This window comes from Lissotriton helveticus, chromosome 11 (assembly GCF_964261635.1).
Source record: "Lissotriton helveticus chromosome 11, aLisHel1.1, whole genome shotgun sequence".
Classification (NCBI taxonomy): Eukaryota; Metazoa; Chordata; class Amphibia; order Caudata; family Salamandridae; genus Lissotriton; species Lissotriton helveticus.
The window spans coordinates 630,516,842-630,536,359 of record NC_136072.1 but is presented as its reverse complement, the minus strand read 5'-3'; the positions used below and the strand labels follow the sequence as shown (position 1 = coordinate 630,536,359).

Below are 19,518 nucleotides of genomic sequence, written 5' to 3'. Positions count from 1 at the left end.
CTTTAGTTAAAAACATTCGCTTGCGCCACATTGTTACTAAAAATTGTGACATAGCAAAGACAATTGGTCTAGTTGTGTTTGTTTTTAAAACTCTAAAAGCATGCATGAAATGTTTGAACCCCAGATTCTTGCACAGGGGCACAAGCCAGTACTTCCTGGGCTTATCATATACTTACTGTATTTTTTCAAATAAAAGTCCACAAAAATACATATGAATTGCCACTACCATTTCTTATCAAAAACATTTAATTCAGTGAACACTGCTCCCCATACATGCATAGCCATTATGTTTTTAATCAACGTGTAGACACACTGACATTCACGGTACACCATGCAGCTTTTTCCAGAGCACAAACAGGTGCATCTCTTAAGTGCTTCTTGAGAATTTTTAGTTTAGAATGGGATAACGTTCTGTCCATCCCAGTGCGGTGTCACGGACTGGTCATTGTTTACATTTTGTTTCAGCAACGGAGCACAGTGAGTTAACACTCACCGCTGACATATGCAATGATCTGCTGGTCATGAACTCATACACAACCAAGGCCGCTTCAGTCTTCCATCCTCCCAAATCAGTAAATTGAGTGCCATTAAATTAGATCATGGGAACACTTTTTATCTACTGCTCTTTGAAATGGCTGTGTTGTTTCAAGCACCATATTAAAAAAAACATACTATTAGATGACCGCCATTTCCTAAACCCTCGCTGTCACAATACATGCATTATACTGTCTATACGTGTTCAGTGTAGGATCCGAACCCCGCTACTTTGGCGGGTTTGATTGCAACCGATGCCCTGAGCTGGGTTCAGCTATTATCCACTGTTCCTCTGCTAATTTAGACAGAACTAATTGTCAGATAGAGGCACCACCCAGGCCTGGAAAGTCCATGCGATCCGCAGGGGGTTCCCATGTCGCCGGAATGCTCCATAATTGGACGAGGCGGGAGGGGTGCCGAGATAACCTGTCTTCATGTTACTCAGCAAACAGAAGCGCACCTCGGCGCTGAGCCGGGGTTGGGTGCTGGAGGCCAGAACACCAGGAAGCATTTTTTTTTTACTGAAAAGCAGGTCTGATGAAAGAAAGAGCAGAGAACTGCACTTTACTGAAGGTAGTGCTGGGAGGGGTTAAGTTCACAACATTGCCCATTTTCATTAGCCTTTCCCGAACCAGAAGAAATGCGTGACATTATATATAAACAAAACGTTTCCCCAAATTTGCATATCCCAAAAAAAGTAAGCACTTTCTCTTGTCTTACCACCACGACGATACACCCTACGAGAGGGTCTGGTACAATTGACAACTTCACCCACTGAAGCGATCTGGGTTTGATCACATGGTGACAATTTCACATCACAGCAGGTACCCTCAGCCTTTGTTTCTTATGAGGTTGATACAATGAATACATTTGGGTAACAATAATGTAATAATTTAATAAAAACGTAATAAAAAAATGTAATTACGTAAAATACATCCCTTATCTGTCAATAGTTCCAAGAAACCTCCTTGTGGGTGAATATGTGCCATACAGGTATGCCTGTCATGTGATTGCACCTGAAATCTGGCGCAAAGCGTGTCGATTAACTCTATTATTTTCTAATTTATGATTTATCAATCAAATATTCTACATGGAAATTATGTATGAGATGTCCGAAAAACTGGACCCTCAGTAAAAGGGTGGGTTGATAGTCATACCGGGAATCTATGAGAAGATACAAGTTGTTTCTCATGCCTCACCTGATGAACACCGCCCTCCCTCTTTTTGATCATGGAGACCCGGCCTCATTCCTTGTGTTCGGCCAAGCATTGGTCACACTCTCCATCTGTGAGTTCATTCTTACCCACCAGCACTTACCTCAACTTCTCTGATACTCCTTGATATCCTATCTGGAATGTGTGTTTCCACTCATTCCAATTCCAAGACATCCTTTTTTACGCCACAACAGCAGTCTACTGCACAATTACCTCTTTCTGATCTCGATCTTTGACCAGTCCCTCGCATTCCTTCCCCACAGAATTCCCATTTTTAAATGCCTATTTCCTTCTTGTTAGCTCCTTTTAACCTAGAGAGGGTGAGATTTTGTCACTGTATACCAGCAACAGAGGGTAAACATCCTTTACAACGCAACTTTTACCACGCAGTGCCTTTACATCGCAACTTTTACAACGCAAACCATTACAACGCAATGCGCTGGGGGGCGCTCTAGGATAGGGAATAGGTTTAATGTACTATCCAACAACTTCCCTACTATCCACGAGGCAACTACAGCAATGCGTTGTAATAGTATGCGTTGTAAAACTTGCGATGTAAAGGTAGGCGTTGTAAAAGTATGCGTTGTAACGTCATACATCCGCAACAGAGAGTTGGTGTTATTGGATGTGGCACTAGAGTCCCCAGGAGAATCTGAGAAGTCCAGCGGTAAGATCTTCCTTCCTACATCATCGAAAGGTCTTCTATGAACCTTGCAGTTTTTCTTTTATGCGTGTGGAGCAACTGTATGGCTGCCACACAGTGTGTGAGGGTGGTGGTAGTGGTGCTATGGGTTACATGCGATGGGGCAGGGATGATGAGAGTTTGCGTTGTATGATTGTTTCATAGCACAGTATGCGCATGCTTCCATTTTATCCTCACACCTTCTAAAGATCATCGTGGTCCAGGTGGCACTGCTCTTATCTGAACATTGAAGCTGTGGCCATTGAGGACCTCTGTGCACCAGGTAAAAAAATGAGTGAAATGCTGTGCAGTATATCCGAGGATCCATCATTTGTAACCACACCCGTCTCTAGTTGCAAAAAATGAAGGGACTTTTTAATCTTACCCAAGCGGATAAAGGAAGACTATATTCAAGTTCCCAATCTTATTTCTACAACTTCTTGGATGACAAGAGCACCAGAAAAATCATGTCTGTAGCATAAATCTGTAAGAATGCCAAGTCTACTTGACCACTGTAAAGATATAAGGGCCTTTGTAATTTTGTAGGACTGTTTGTTCTTGTTTTTTAGCTTTTCCCAGTATAAATAACCCCAGCCCCAACTCACCAAAGAACCTTTCTCCTACTTTGTTTGAGCAATAGACCCGCTACAGAGCCTAATCACCTAGGGCCTCATTTATGAGGCCTTGCGTCAGTTTTGCGCTTCCGATGCGTCACTTTTTGTGACGCATCGGCGGCGTAAAACATGCCTCCTGTTGCGCACTATTTACAAAGTGACGCATCTAAGCAGATGCGTCACTTTGTAAACCCCTGCGCTACATTATACCTGCGTCAGGTATAATGTATGCAGAGGGGGCGTTCCCCCGCAAAAAGCCTCGTAATAGTGACGCAGTGAAATCTATGAGATTTCACTGCGTCACTTTTAGGACGCTGTTGCGTCAAAATCTTGCGCCTGCCTCACAGCAGGCGTAAGACTGACGCAAGCCCTTTCACATGGGGTTTTCCCCATGTGAAAGGACGCATTGCTGTAGTTGCCTCACTTTTGTGACACACCCCAGCAACGCGTGACTTTTGCGCTTACAGATACGTCAGAAATACTGACGTATCTGTAACTCCTTGCGATATGATGCGTCATACTGTAAATATGACGCATCATTGGTGTCGCAAGGAGGACGCAGTGAAAAGTGACGCATCGCTGTTTTCACGCAGCGATGCGTCACTTTTCATAAATGAGGCACCTAATATCTAGTCCCAATCAGACCATGTGCCACCAAAACGTAGTTTACCCTTATGCCGGTAAGCCTCATGTCGCAGTTTCCCTAACATCTTCAAGTCTCAGACAAATATTTGCTCCAGGCTCTGTGAACTTTTCCTGGGGTAACAGTCACAAAACACACCTGCAATAAAAAAAAAACAGCACACACTACCATGACCTTTTTGTTTTTGCCAATATATAGACAGTAGATTAATTTTTGTTATTTTCTCATTTGCACCATTGCCACAGCACAACAATCAGCATATTTGGTGGGTATTAAATCATCAATTCAACAGATCCTTATATTGTGTTTGAGTAGAAGAGTAATGTTGTGTGTATGTGCACGAGAAGTACTTTAGAGAGATCAATGAGGACACGCTGAGATATGCTGCGAAGAACCCTCACTTCCCTATTATACATTTTCTCTCTGGACAATAAATATGGACATGCATTAGCAACACCAATAGGTCTGGCTTATAACTGTAGTACCTCTGCACTTAATGGTGAATTTAAGTACTCAAAAATTCATCAAACCCAGACACTCTGTAGTTTATACTTACAATCATCCATCCGTTCATCCACCCACTGGTTCATTCTAGCATTCACCTACTCGTCTAACCATTCTAAAGCAGACACAAACTCAAAAAAAGCATATGCAAGATAATTTAAAAGAATATAAGTTGAAAAGAGGAAAAGTATAGTCACCTAAGCATGGCAGGCATAGATTTCACTTGCAAGGAAAAGTAAGTTAGAAAATGAAAGGTAACAGCAATTGTGCAAGTTGCATTTTTATTGGGCATAGTATAACATTGTTTTAAAGTTTCTACTTGGCCACCACGTTAAGAAACAATGTGACACTTGTCTTATGATGGAACAACAAGGATACACTATGTACAATTATACTCACTGATGGCCACTCAGTATACATCACTCTGAGCAGTCATCTTGGAAAGGTAATGTGCATAATACCTAATTGTTGTACCGAGCAAAGATGATCGACACATTTGAAGGATAAGAGAATGATAAGCTATAAACAATACAATTCCAAGACGGTGGCCCAGTTTAGAAAAAGTGCTTAGCAGCGTACACCGGGAAACTGTCAGGTGCTCTAAAAAAACAATAGAATTAAAAAAGAAGGAACGAAATTAAAAGGGTCTTTTAAACGAGAAAATGGAAACCTAAGACTGGTCAAACCAGCCTTGTCACTGAAGCGCACTCACTTTCTTGTGGATATGGACATCTCTTGTCATGTGCATATGTCACAAGAAGAATGTGAATGAAACTCAGGATTGCGTACAAATCAGACGTCCCGGATCTGGCATAACCTTTCCCCAAATAATAAATCAGGCATAAAGCCTTGTCACCATAACCAACATAACCAACACAGGCCTACTGTATTGATCATCAACTGTCCCATAAAGAAAAGCAAGCACTGTTTTCAGTAGAGACACACCTTCTGGCTAAACACAAGTTAAAAAAGAAGATCAGCTTGCAGGTTGAGCCCAAGCTCTTCTCTCAATACTACTTCTTAAAGCTCTTTTTCTGGTGATCATATAATGTCTTCCATCAGCTGTTCTGTCAAGCCAGACCTAGAAAAGCATCAGGGTGCCCTGCCTAGCAATGACTCATCTTCTTAACTTGACTTTTTATAACTGATAAAGTGAATCTGGCTTCCAGGTTCTGGATGGCTTGTGGTCTCCTAATGAATTGCTTGTTGATCCAGGCATAGAGGATGTCCCCTAGTTCAACTTGCTAGTGACTAGGGTGTGACTGACAGTTTTTCTAGTGTTGCTTGGGAGCCATTTGAAGATCTTCCTCAGTATCTTTACGGTCTGGAAACAAGAGCCATCATTTCTTGCGGTCAGCTTAGCAGAAATGAGAATGAAAATCTTTCCTTATTGATTTCCAGGTCAATTGTGCTACACTCTTAAGACCCACAAGAACTACAAGTGTTTTGGGCTCAGGGCTCACAGAATGAGCTTGAGAATGAGAGGCAAACAGAAGAAAAAGGCAGTAGTGTAGCAATATCACTACTGGCCTGGTGCACACAAGGAAAATTGCCCCTTTTACTTCCATTGCGGTAGTAAAATACAGCAATTATCAGGGTTCACTGGACACCCTCAGAGCTCTGGGCCCCGGTGCCACTGTCTCTGCTGAAGCAATGGTAGCTAGACCCCTGGGAAATGGCCTTCTCTAATAGCATGGATGAGGACTGGTGAAATTTGATTTGGAGCACTGTTGTCGAGGGATGGACTTTGGCAGGAGGTATGCACGTCACCATAGTAATGAACTCATGCTGTTGATACCTTTGCAATGACAGTGATGAATGCTATTGCCTTGCTCTTCTTTTCTGTCTCCAGAGGATTTTTGCCTAAAACCTAAAAGTCTGCCCCCTCATCACCATTTAAATCTAGTGTCCATCAATAATCCAGTAGTTCTTACAGGCGATACAGGCAGTGGTTCAAACATGACTGTGTAAATGACAGTCACATTTTTGCATGAAGTAGTGGTGAGGATAGCATGGATGTTGGATGTGAACTAATGTGCATCTCATGTAACCCCCAGAGTCCTCTTCCTCCTACTCCCCATCCAAGCATTCAGCTGATCATATGTTAACAACCCAGAGACCATTGAAAAATACTTTATTGGGCATTAACAGAACATGACACCCTTCAATATTGCTCCTAAGCAGTACCATAACAAAAGGGTCTGTTCATATTGATGGGCCTTGTCAACAAAAGATGTCCATCGCAGCCAACAGTAGTAGAATGTTTATTTTGGGTTAATACACCATAAAACATATACGAATATTAAAGCAATTCATTGATACTAAGACTTCCTAAAACAGTTATACAGTGTGCAAATTGCACATTTGAAAAGTACATTGTAATAAATAATATGATATTATAAATATAGGTGATAAATGAATTTTAAAAGTAACACTAGGGGGGCGTGGCTTAGGAGCCTCTGGAGATGGCCGTGATTCACAGGCGCTCCGTCGGGACGTAGGAGTCCGAGCTGCTTCCAGGACTTTCACGTTGATTTTCGGACCCGGATTTTGGTATTTCCCATCGTCGGAAAGGATGCTGCCTGCCTTGCTGCCACAACAGCTGCGCTTTGTAAGGCTATTTCCTTCATTTTGATGTTTACTGCTGCCGCTCTTCACCGCAGCGTTACGGCCGCCATTTTGTTTTTCGGCGCGTCCGCGTTTTCCCGCCTGCACCGTTCCTCAGATGCGTTTACCTCACAAAACCTCACCAAACCTTCAATTTTTTGGACATAATATTGTTCTTTTCCTCTCTCTCACCTGCGCTTGACTTTTTTGCTTATTGGACATACATGGGTGACTTTTATAGCTGATATTGCAGAATTTTTGTTTGCCTATGCCAGTTGGTTTTCTATGGTGTACAAGCCCTATATGGAATAGGAAGTGGTTTTCTCCTGACTTCTATTATGGCTAAAGCACGTACTAACCGCAATGGGTCTTTTCAACCGAAGGAAGCAATTTTGGAGGATTTTAATCCATTTAATGCCTTGCAAGATTCTCAAGAGGATTCCCTCGTGGATTCTGCTAGTTCTAAGGGGTCTGCTACTTCTGTGTCACGCTTGAATACTGAGCAAAGCCCTAAAGCACCCCTTGCCACGCCAAATTCATCCTCTGTACAAGGCAAACGAGTCAAGGTAAACCCTCCATCCCCACCTCCTGCATCATCCTCCTTGAACTCCTCAGACCTTATTCTTGAAGAACTGCGTGTCCTTAAACCTCACATGGAGGAAACTAATCTCCGTCTGCTTAATCTAGAAACCAACTGGTCCGTCACTGAACAGAAGGTTGGAGTGTTAGAGAACCATGTTGATCTTATTCAAGGTCTTGCGGATCAGATTCCATCCATGTCTAAGGAGATCGCACATCTTAAACAGCAGGTTGAAAGTTTAGAAAATCGTAATAGGCGTAATAATCTGCGCATTTATGGCTTAGTCGAGGGTTTGGAAGGTCCGTCCCCGATATCCTTTTTTCAAACTTTTTTGCCAACGCTTCTTGGTCTTCCTGATTCTCCAGTTTTGAATATTCAGGGCGCGCATCGTCTTGGTCCAAGTCATCTTCTTCAGCATCCTCTCCCAAGCCTAGGGGAGTTATCTTGTACTTTCTTGAATATACTGATCTACTTCGTGTGCTGCATGCTGCTAAACAACCGGGGAAGATCATATGGAATGGCTCTACACTCTTTTCTGCTCAGGATTATGCTAAATCTACTGCGGAAAGACGTAAGAAATTCTTGGACATGAGGCCGGCGTTACGCAGTTTGAATGCGAGATATGGTTTATTCCGTCCCTGCCTTTTCAAAGTGACATATAATAATAAAGCCACCGCTTATGAAGATCCTGCGCTTCTCCAACGGTTCCTGAATAGCTGCAGAGTGGATTCAATGGATATTCCTCAACCATGAAGACGGAAGCCTTCTTACCATGATTTTTTGTCCTTCTTCGCTCTCTTTTGTCTTCCGTAGTGTCTCTCTTTACTGGTGATTTTTGTCTTTCATTTTGCTGATATTTGTTTTTTGATGTAGTTTTTCACTTGTACAGATGTTGTGGCCTTGTTTGTGTTCTTTTGTAGGCCTTGTTGCATGTTTTCCCTTCTTATTAAGTTTTTCTCCCTTTTTTTTTCTCCCCTTCTAGGTGGTTTCGTGTATGGTCCCAAATCGTTTTCTATTTTCCTCGTTGCTTCCTGGGGTTGTCTCCCTCTCTGCCGTCTCGTCATGGAGTATTTCCGTCCTCCGTTTCATCTCCCTCATGTGGCTTCACCATCCCTATTTTTCTCGTTTCCCTGTGGTATGTTTTTCATATAGTTTACTTCTCGTACGTTTGTTCTGTTCTCTTCTCTTTCTTTCGCTTTCTTTTTTCTTTTTTTCTATTTTCCTTTTTTCTATTTTCCTTCTTTTTCCTTTATCTTCTCCACTTTTTTCCTATCTCTTATATTTCAGTCATATCTTTTTCTATTTTACATTTCTTCCTCCATTTTCTTCCACATTTCCTATCTATACTTCTTTATCTTATGTTTGTATTGCTACCTTTTGGTTTAGTCGTATATTTTGCTGGTTGCTCATGTTAATGTTGCTAAGTTGCTTGTTACTCGATATTATTGAAAATAGTTTAGATGTCAATTAATGTAATTTCTCGGAATGTCAAAGGTTTGGGGTCCCCGATTAAGAGACAACGTGTTCTTTCACATTTAGCGCATTTGAAGGCTGATATAGTTTTATTGCAAGAAATTCATGTTAAAGATGCTGAAGTATCCAAGTTACGTCGTAATTGGGTGGGCCATGTTCATGCCTCTCTCGGGCTCGGGGAAGCGTAATTGGGTTGCAATTTTATGTCATAAACGTTTAAACATTCAACTTCTCTCCCAAGATAATGATACCGAAGGTAGATGGGTGGTAGTTTCGTTATTGATTAGCAAAATTCCTTTAACTATTTTCAACTTATATGCTCCTACTGTTCCTGATAAACAGTTTTGGCCTTACATCCTTCAATCCTCTATGAAATATACTGATGATTACTTTATACTCGGGGGGATTGTAATATGATTATGGATCCATTTTTAGATAGGAAATCCAATTCTCGTTTTTCTCCATCTCAGGTTCATGCCCAATTTACATCCACTATTTCTCAGAGGTCTCTTGTCGATTCCTGGAGACTATCCAATCCTACATTACAAGAATATACATATTTCTCACCCATCTACTCCTCTCAATCACAAATTGATTATCTCTTTATTTACAAGGCTCTGTCGAAACATATCACTCACTCTGACAATGGGTCTATACTAATTTCCGACCATGCCCCTGTTTCATTAGGTCTTGATTTACTTCCTCCTGTTAAAGGAACACGAAGATGGCGCTTTAATAATGCCCTTCTTTTGGACACATCTTTTACTTCTGCTTTCCTTGATTTTGCTCCACGCTTTTTTGCAGAAAATGAAACACCACAATCTTCTCCTCAATTAATTTGGGACACTTTTAAGGCTGCCTCTAGGGACTTTATTATTTCTTATGTCGCCAAGAAACGACGCCTTGCACGCCAGTCTTTATCTTCTTTAACTTCTCAGATTAAACAACTGGAGCTTTCTCATTTCTCGACTAAATCTCAGTCGGTCCTTACTCAACTCATTAAGGATAAACTTTCTTTTAATAAATTATCTACCAATTCTGCCAAATTGTTTTTACTTAAATCTAGCGCTAAATTCTACTCTGCACAAAACAAGGCTGGGAACATTCTTGCCAATTATCTTAAAGTCAAATAGGAACAAACAAAAATTGATTCGATCATTTCCTCTTCTAATACTACACTCCATAAAGATGAAGATATTTTAAATGAATTCACTACTTTTTATCAAAATGTTTATACTCCAGAATCTCCTCCCTTACCCTCCGATATTGATCAGTACTTATCCTCTATTCCACCTCCACAAACGGCTGATGTTGATTTTTCCTCTTTAGATAAAGATATTCTTCCCAAAACATTTTGGATGCCATTCATGTGTTTAAAAAAGGTAAAGAACCTGGTCCAGATGGATTTTCTATAGAATTCTATTCTCATTTTTCTTCTTTTCTTGTTCCCAAACTTCACCAACTGTTTTCCTTTTTTATATCATCCCAGAAATCCGAAGGTACTTTCCAAGAAGCTCTTATTTGTCTCCTTCCTAAAGCCAACAAGGATCACACTTTATGTAAAAATTATAGGCCTATTTCATTAATTAATTTAGATTACAAAATATTCGCTAACATTTTAGCTCTACGTTTGGATAAAATTCTTCCACAACTTATTGGTAGAGAACAATGTGGTTTCATCAAGGGGCGTCTTCTTTCGGATAATACTCGCCTTTTCTTTAATGTTCTTAGTAAATCTCCTACCTTCAAACACTCCTTAGCTGCTATTGCATTAGATGCGGAGAAAGCTTTCGATAGAGTTAACTGGTCTTTTATGCTTTCTACTCTCTCTTGGTTTGGTTTTGGCTCTAAATTCATATCTTATATCTCTCTATTATATTCCTTTCCTAGGTCTTTTATTTTTGCTAACGGTCTTGTATCTTCTTCTTTTCCTCTTTTTCGTGGTGTTCGTCAGGGATGTCCTCTTTCTCCTTTACTTTTTATCCTTGCATTAGAACCGTTTTTGTCAAAAGTTAGATTAAATACAGATATCACTGGTTTTCCTTATGGGGAAAATCAGCTAAAGCTCTCTGCTTATGCAGATGATATTCTTTTGTTTATTTCTCGCCCTCAAACATCTATTCCGGCTTTTTTATCCGAAGTCTCTTCCTATGCAACAGTCTCCGGTTATAAACTTAATGTGGATAAGTGTGAAATTCTCCCTCTTAATAAATATTGTTTTCATGCTGATTTTTTTATCTCATCTTTTCATTGGAGTCCTTCTAAAATAAAATATCTGGGTCTCGAGTTTACTCCTTCTATTAAAGATACGGTGGCTTTAAATATTAAGAACTTAATCAGTACTATAACAGATTCCACGACTAGATGGCACCCCCTATTTCTATCCTGGTGGGGTAGATTAGACTCCATTAAAATGATGTTGGTTCCGATAATTGTATTTTTTCTCTCTAATCTTCCTGTTAATCTTCCTACGTCCTGTTTTAAAAACATTTATTCTATCCTTTCAAAATTTCTATGGCAACACAAGAAAGCTAGGATGTCTTTTGCCAAATTTAAACGGCCTACATCTCTAGGTGGAGTTAACTTTCCAGAATTTTTTGTCCTATCATTCTTCATTCTTCCTTTCCCATTTGGCTTCTTTTTTACTAGATTCGGAGTCAGATATCTCCTCACTTCCGATATGGGTTGCAATCGAGTCCTCCTACTTTCACCCTTTTACTTTTAAAGAATTTATTTCTCTCTTACACGTTCCCCCTAGGATGTCTCTTCCTATTCTTAAAACTGCTAGAAAACTCTTTCTTCCTTTTTTCCTTAATGGTCTTGATGAGCGATCCCAATTTCTGCAATCTCCCATCTGGTACAATCCTTTTGTTAAAATTAAAAATAGGATATTTTTCTGGAAGTATTGGCACTCACTTGGTCTCATTTGGGTTTATCAACTCTTCCAGGATGGCCTTTGCCTCCCTTTCTCGTCTCTCCAGTCTCGTTTTTCTCTCCCTCAATCCTTTCTTAGTAAATATAATCTGTTGCGCGTGGCTCTCCAAACGTCATATAACTCCTTTCTTACTCCTTCGTCTTCCCCTGTAGCCTCTTCTCTTACTCTTCCTTTTCTTTTGTCTTCGCCTTCGGCTTCACTAGTTTATAAAAAATTACAAGATTTTCCTCTTGTTAGGGTTAAATCCAAAATAGAACAAGATTGGGAATCTGACTTAAAAGACACTTTTTCTAGTTCATTATGGCATGACATATGGAATAAAATACGAAGATCTTCTAGAGCAGCCAATACTACTCAGACTTTATTTTTTGTTTACAATAGACTTCTGATCACTCCTGCCAGATTACATACTATTTATTCCTCTCTTCCCTCCACATGTTGGTCCTGCTCCAATACATATGCAGATCTCAAACATATTCTTTTCACTTGTCCCCTAATTCATTTATTTTGGTCTAAAGTATGGCAGCAAATTAGCTTTATTTTCACTACAAAATTTCCTTTTTCACTTACTCACATTTTCCTAGGTAGCTTATCTGACATATGGTCATCTTTGACCATTAATATTTCTATTATTGACCTGCTTGTGGCGGTGGCTTTTCAGCAGATCACTAAATCTTGGAAGGATGCGTCAAGTGTCTCTTTTCAGGCTTGGTGGTATGGTGTCTGCTATAATCATAGATTGGATAGAGCATATGTCTCCCCTATTTCTCTTGCTGTTAAACGTGATCTCTTATGGTTACCGATTACTAATTTTCTTGATGTATCTGCTCAGTCTCGTCCAATGCATACCCCTGCCATTGAAGCAGTCCCCAAACCTCCATGATATTGATATTGTTTCTACAGAACTATGTATATGTGTTTTCCTTGTTTATAGTAAGCAACATTACTTTTTATTTGCATATTAGGCAGTTTACATAATGAACTGTTCTGTTTTCCTTCCCCACTCCATTTCTTTCTTTCTCCCTTTCTTTCTTTCTTTCTTTCCTTTCTCTTTCCCTTACTAGTTCTGCAGTGTATTATTTCATATTTGATTGCTGTTTACTCTGTATTGCGATTATAGTGTATGTTTTTTGATTGCAATCTTTTCTTGAGATAAATTCCTTTAAACAAAAACAACAACAAAAAGTAACACTAGTCTCTTCTGTTGAAACCACACAGAGAGTAAGAATTTACTTATGGTAAAAAACAATTACAGTACTCGTAACTGGACCTTGAAACCCTTAGAGCAGGCTGGAAGTATCAAAACCCCAAACTGCGACAGAGGAGACAAATCCCTTCCCTTCTTGTGGATGAATAACAACGGCAGAAAAACAAGACATGTACTATATCTTCTTTCCCTATGCCACATGCCTAACACAAGCCATTGTTCAACTGTCTTCTTTTCCATCTACAGGTAACACAACTGAGCAAAAAGGTGTCTAATCTAAATTTCATGTATAAAGTTTTGGCTCTGTAAGGAGCAATTTAATCTAGATATACTTCGACCCCGGTCACTGGTTTAATATACCACCAATTTTAAATATTAAAAAAATAGATATTGTCCCTTTTATGGAAAGACTCTAAGAGGTGTTTCCAATTACTGTCGTTCTACAGGTGTGCAGTAAACATTTATAACGACCTCTTGATGCACAAATTGCTAGCGTATCAAACGTTTTTATAGATAAAAGCACATTCATTTGGCCTTCCTGCACTCACTTGTATACTAGTGGTGATGCCTTAATTTACATGATTTGTGGGCCTCTGCAAAGATTCCTCTTAAAGCCTCAAACAAAGAATTATGTATTTCTCAACAATGGGAATTTCTTTATGGGGCAAATCCACAATTGGGGCTAAAACTGAACTGTAAAGATTATATATTCTTAAAAGACTAGAAATGTTAGCTTTTACTTTGGGCCACTTAATTGCCCTTCTGTTATTCTCAATTAAAGGCTCAGTGGTGGACTTTGGGTTCTGAATAGCATCATCATGTACCAGTCCTTCCCTCATAATTTAAATGGAGGGCATTGGGATCGCTATCACCTCTAGGCCGAATTTTGAAGTCCACCAGTTTATCCCGCAGGTTTATATCTAATAAGATATATTCTGCCATACTTTTGGAACGCCCTCTAGAGAAGGTACTAACTCTTTCCTTGTCCGATTCTGTGCAACCGTTGCACGCACACCATCTATGAGAAAGGGTTAGTGAAGCTAATTGCATAGTAGCTACAGACCACTTTGTTAAGGGAGCTTCATTTAAAAGAGGTATGTCAAATGCCTCATCCTCCTTTTTTTTGTTTAAATATGTTTTTATTATTACAATGTTATGATCATTACATGACAGCCAGTATTTCACTGTTTGCATAAAATCATTGTACAATTCAAAAGTTTTAGGGGATTTTTTCAGCTTGGCCATTGGTGCTATGCTGCAAATCCAGTAAGCAATGAAGTGGCGTATTGCCGTAATACTCATTAATAAGAGGAAAACAAGGTAAAAAAATAAAAGGGTTAGAGAAAAGAAGAACTTAACTTCAATCAACATGAACAATTATGTTGAATAACAAGCACTGCATCGTATATGAACCACGCGCATTGTTAATATGCTCCACCTCACCCTGCATGGCGAGTATAGATACACGTCATTGAATTGTTCCAGCCACCCACCTTCGCATATGTGGTGTGTTTGTACATGCCAGGGTCTGCCAGTCGAAGGCCTCATCCTCATGCTCAGTAAATGAGGTAATACAATTGATTGTCTCGAAAATTTGGTAAAGTCTCCCACAAACACCAGGTAAGGGCTGCGCGCAAGAAAATTGTGATGTTCCTCCAAAATTAAAAGGGTGGGGGAATATTTATTCCTAGGTGTAGATCTATTGTAGATGTTGTACACATTTTTTGAATAACCATTCCCAATTCTTACATTCAACCTTAAAAAATCGGGAGAGTTTTTGCATAACTCCTTCAGATTTTGAGTAACCGAGATCTTAATCCAGATAATAAGTTCCCCTAATGCACAGCCCATTGTTACGGGATGAGCACTCCGAGCACTCTGAGGAATATCTTGCTGGGGCACTCTACCGCCGGACCCATCGACCATCTCCACCTACCTGACCTGCTGCCACTCGCTGTTGGTGTCCCCTGCTGCCGCTGCCTACTCCAACCGCGCGGCTGCAGATTGGGGAGACTACAGCTCCCAGGTCTCCCTGTGCCCACGCACACGCCCACTTCCGCGCCCGGTGGCGCTCAAAAGAGAGGCAGCGCTGCAAAGGAGCGGGGGCTCTGAGGAATATCTTGCTGGGGCACTTTACCGCTGGACCCATCGACCATCTCCACCTACCTGACCTGCCGCCACTCGCTGTTGGTCTCCCCTGCCGCCGCTGCCTACTCCAACCGCGCGGCCGCAGAGGGGGGAGACTACAGCTCCCAGGTCTCCCTGCGCCCACTCACACGCCCACTTCCGCGCCCGGTGGCGCTCAAAAGAGAGGCAGCATTGCAAAGGAGCGGGGGCGCCGAGGAATATCTTGCTGGGGCACTTTACCGCCGGACCCATCTACCTGGCCTGCCGCCACTCGCTGTTGGTCTCCCCTGCCGCCGCTGCCTACTCCAACCGCGCGGCCGCAGAGGGGGGAGACTACAGCTCCCAGGTTTCCCTGCGCCCACGCACCCGCCCACTTCCGCGCCCGGTGGCGCTCAAAAGAGAGGCAGTGCTCCCACGTCGCCTCTCTACCCGCCCTTGTCCCGGGAGAAGTCCGGGACAAGGGCGGGCTGTCTGAGGCCGTCATTAGCCAGAGGTGGCTGGGCTGGGCCATCCCTCTTGGCTTCTGCATCTGGGACTAAGGTAAACCTGTTTTATGATGCCTACAAATAATGCTCCTGTTCGTATCCAAAGGAAGCGTGCATGCACTGTTAAAGGGCCCCGCATCAACCCAGACACTTCCTCAGTAACTTTGCCTACAGCAATTGACTTAATGCTGCAAAAGGCGATTAGGGTAGTTACTACAGAAATTGAACTCACGGAAAGACGTTTATCTATTACTCCTGACTTTTCACCCTTGGTAACACCGACCTCAGCGAATGCCCTAACCGCATCTGTGTCATTTGTATTTGAGTGTCCCCCTTAGTGTGACTCTGTGCTAGCGTCTCCATCTAAGGCAGAAGCTCCTGGAGCGGCTACTGCCAAATTATTTAAAACAACTAAGAGAGATAGGAAGAGAAAACAGGGCAAAAATAGAGGGTCTAAGGGGAAAAAGGCAGGGGAGGGCAATCCGGAAGGTACTTCAAATGGTCCTAGATTAGAGAACTTCATGGGCAGTAATGATATGTCTCCAGCATCTCAACCATATCCATCATGGGCCCAAGTATTATTATCAGATCTTCTCACTCAATGCAGGCCCACTGTGAAGGAAGAAATTGCTCCACTTCTTGCCCATGTTCAAAACCTAATGGCTACTCAGGTTAATAATCAACAGAGTGTAAATATAAATCCATCATCTAGACACCTGGTAAGGGCAGAGATCCACCAGAATCCTACTGAGATCCAACAAATTCAACCTTGCCCAGTAACTACCCAGGCCCCAGTTTGAGTAAATTCCAAAGAGGTAGCTTCCATCAATCAAAGAGCAGACAAGACCACCCCTCAATTGGCTGGGCAAGCAAAAATTGAGACCCATTCCAAAGTCAGGAAGGATGACCCAAAACTAAAGCAGACCACAGGGGTATACCCAACTCACTATGGGGAAATGGGCAATACAACTACGGAGGGTAATAGAGATGGGGCCGTCCCGCATAGGGAAATACAAAAACTGTCCCTTCCAATTATGAACTTATCCCCAGCGGCAGTACCTTATGTAGGTATCTTGGCAGGCATTCCTGAACTTAAACACGGCCAAAAAGAGTCTCAACTTGACCTTAGAAATAAGATTCTGTTTTGGCTGACCAGGCACAAGCAATTCCCCTATAGCAGGGCTGGTGATATCCTGATGGTGCGTAGGGTGGCTTGGGTAGGTCCCCTAAAAAAAACAATCCCGGGGGACTGTGTGATTGTTAACTCTAAGCATCCTGAAGCGGTCCGTAAATTGTTAATCTATCCCTCTTGCACTTTGGGCCAACAAACGTCCATCAGAGCACTTTCTTTGGATTCTTTCTATCTCCCCACCCAAAGTGTTGGCGCAGCCCAGCCCCTCTGGGACCGCGATAGCTGGGGTGTGGATTCTTATATGATGCCCACAAACGTCCCGTCCTTATTTAATATTCCGGTGGCAAATAGGTATGCACTTTTAGAGGACGTAGACTGACTAAAAGGCTCGGAAGTTTCTATCAACTAAAAATTTGGAACGTGGGCGCCCGAGCCTTTGCTCGAACAAATCCAAGCCCAGAAACAGATCATAACCCATATTGGGGAGGATATGGAGTTACACAAACAGGACATCTCTCCCTGCAAATGGTCAAACGAATCTGGTGGCTCCCATATGTCTGTTTTTTACTTCCCTAGTCCCTGTCCCTTTGGATTCTTTGGGGGGGGGGGGAAATTTCACAGCTGGACAAAATTTAAATATTGTCCTGGAATGTGGCAGGCCTAAATAACAAAATTGCCTGCCCTGATTGGGGGTCTTTTATAGACCAACACGATATATGCCTACTTCAGGAGACGTGGGCTAGGGAGGAGATTGTGAGATTGGGGTTTGCTTCATTCAACCAATTGGCATTGATGGTGGAAAGGGGTAGACCCTTTGGGGACTTAACTATATTGGTAGCATCACACCTGGGCTGTATGGTGACACAAGTACCCACACCAACTATTGACCTCCAGTGTGTCACACTCAAGTTTCCATCGAATCTCAGGGTGACTCTTATTAATGTTTATTCTCATCCGGTTAGTATAGGGAAAGAATCTGTAACACTGGCCCTGCTAGATACTTTTATTTCCACTGTTCCTAGTAAAAATCAATTGATTATTGCTGGCGATTTTAATTGTCAATACGAGCCCTTGTCCGCCATTGGAAATTCTATTAATACAGAAGAAGACGAGCAATGGTCAATACCCGAGCTCAAAATCACTCCAATTAAGGCCTGGTCACCACTGGCAGTCCAACTGAATGCGATAACTATGGCCCACTCTATGAGAGCTTGCAATGGCCGTACCCAGTCTGATCGCGATAGAAAGGCCACGTTTAATCGTATTGGCCAAACATCCCGGATAGATTACATCTTGGTCGAGACAAGGTCATGGCCTATGGTCACTGATTTTGAGATTTTACCCCGACACGACAGTGACCATAATGCCCTGGTTCTAAATCTGAGACTACCTGACACTGGTGTCTCCGATGGGAGTAACCCAAGACAGAATAGTGAATCGAAATTCTCAAATGATAGGAGAAGGCTTAAATGGCCCGTGGTGAAACAATCTTCAGATAAAATGAGTGCCTTATATTCAGTGGCCTGCAAGACCTTTATGGATATTAGTGGCTGTATTGAGTTTGGACAAGAAGAGGTGATAAACAAAATTGTCAAATTGCATCTGGGGCTGGTGGCAGCATTGGCTGACTTACTTAATCCGGTAGTGACTAGCCATAGGATAAACCAGAAGATTGAGTCATGGTTTAACGACGATTGTAAAATGGCGAAGTCCCTTTTGATTGAGTCAATTAAAGCCCCATCTAGGAGCTTAGTCAAATTGAGGCAGGAATACAAGCAGGCCATTGCTAAGGCTATGCAGCAGTGGGAAAATAGTAGATGGGATAGTATAAAATGTGCCCTGGGCAATAGGAATATGCGGGAGTTTTGGGCAATTTGTGAGAACGGGTAGCACTCATGGATATGTTGCAGATGAGCCGAGTATAGCGCCCTAGAGATGGATGGAGCACATTGTGGTGCTATATTCGATGGAAGCAGGCTCCTGTATGAGCCAGGGAATCCCTCAGAATACCCGTAAGGTCCCACAATATAAATGAGAAGGTGACCCCGCACTTACTACTTCTAATCCAGCCCTAGACATAAAGATTACACTGCTTGAGGTGGAGGGTGCGATTAGAAGGCTCCCATCAGGAAAAGCCTCCGGCATTGATAAAATCCCTGGGGACTTCTACAAAGACCAGCCCAAGATTTGGACTGCATATTTCTCTTTGGTGTTTAATGCTATACTTCAGGGCTGCCCTATACCTGAAACATGTCTGGGGCGGAAATTGTGCCAGTATTTAAAAAGGGTTGTCCATTAATCTCTGCAAACTACCGCCCGATCAGCTTAATCGATGTGAGTCAAAAACTGTTTGCACTGATTATTCTTGATCGCCTCCAGACTTGGATGGAGGAGTCGGAGATACTGACCCCCTACCAAGCCGGATTTAGGGAAAAAACATCGACCGTTGACCAACTTTTGAGATTACAACTGTTATATTGAAAAACGGTTAAAGTAGAGGGTGGCAGCCTCTACTTAATTTTCGTTGACCTTAAGACGGCATTTGATCTTGTACCCCGGGAACTTTTGTGGAATGTCTTGGCGGAGATGGGGATTCCAACCTACCTCCTTAATATCCTTAAGAGACTCCATTGTAACAACTTTGCGCAGGTCAGAAGTGGCAAAAGGGGTGCCCTGACTCCTAGGTTTGTGGTTAACAGAGGAGTGAGGCAGGGATGCGTTTTGGCACCCACCCTTTTCTGTCTCTTTGTTAATGCCCTAATTGCCCACCTCAAAGGGGTT

General features: G+C 42.0%; 1 protein-coding gene across 1 annotated transcript in view; it reads left to right on the top strand.

Moving 5' to 3' along the window:
* The first annotated feature begins 8,297 nt into the window (after positions 1–8,297).
* The window catches only part of LOC144790864 (autoimmune regulator-like), a 154,272-nt gene continuing 143,051 nt past the window's right edge, over positions 8,298–19,518 (top strand). Inside the window, exon 1 of the mRNA XM_078665524.1 lies at positions 8,298–8,513. The gene's annotated coding sequence lies outside the window, so the exon portion shown is untranslated. The remainder of the gene's footprint in view (positions 8,514–19,518) is intronic.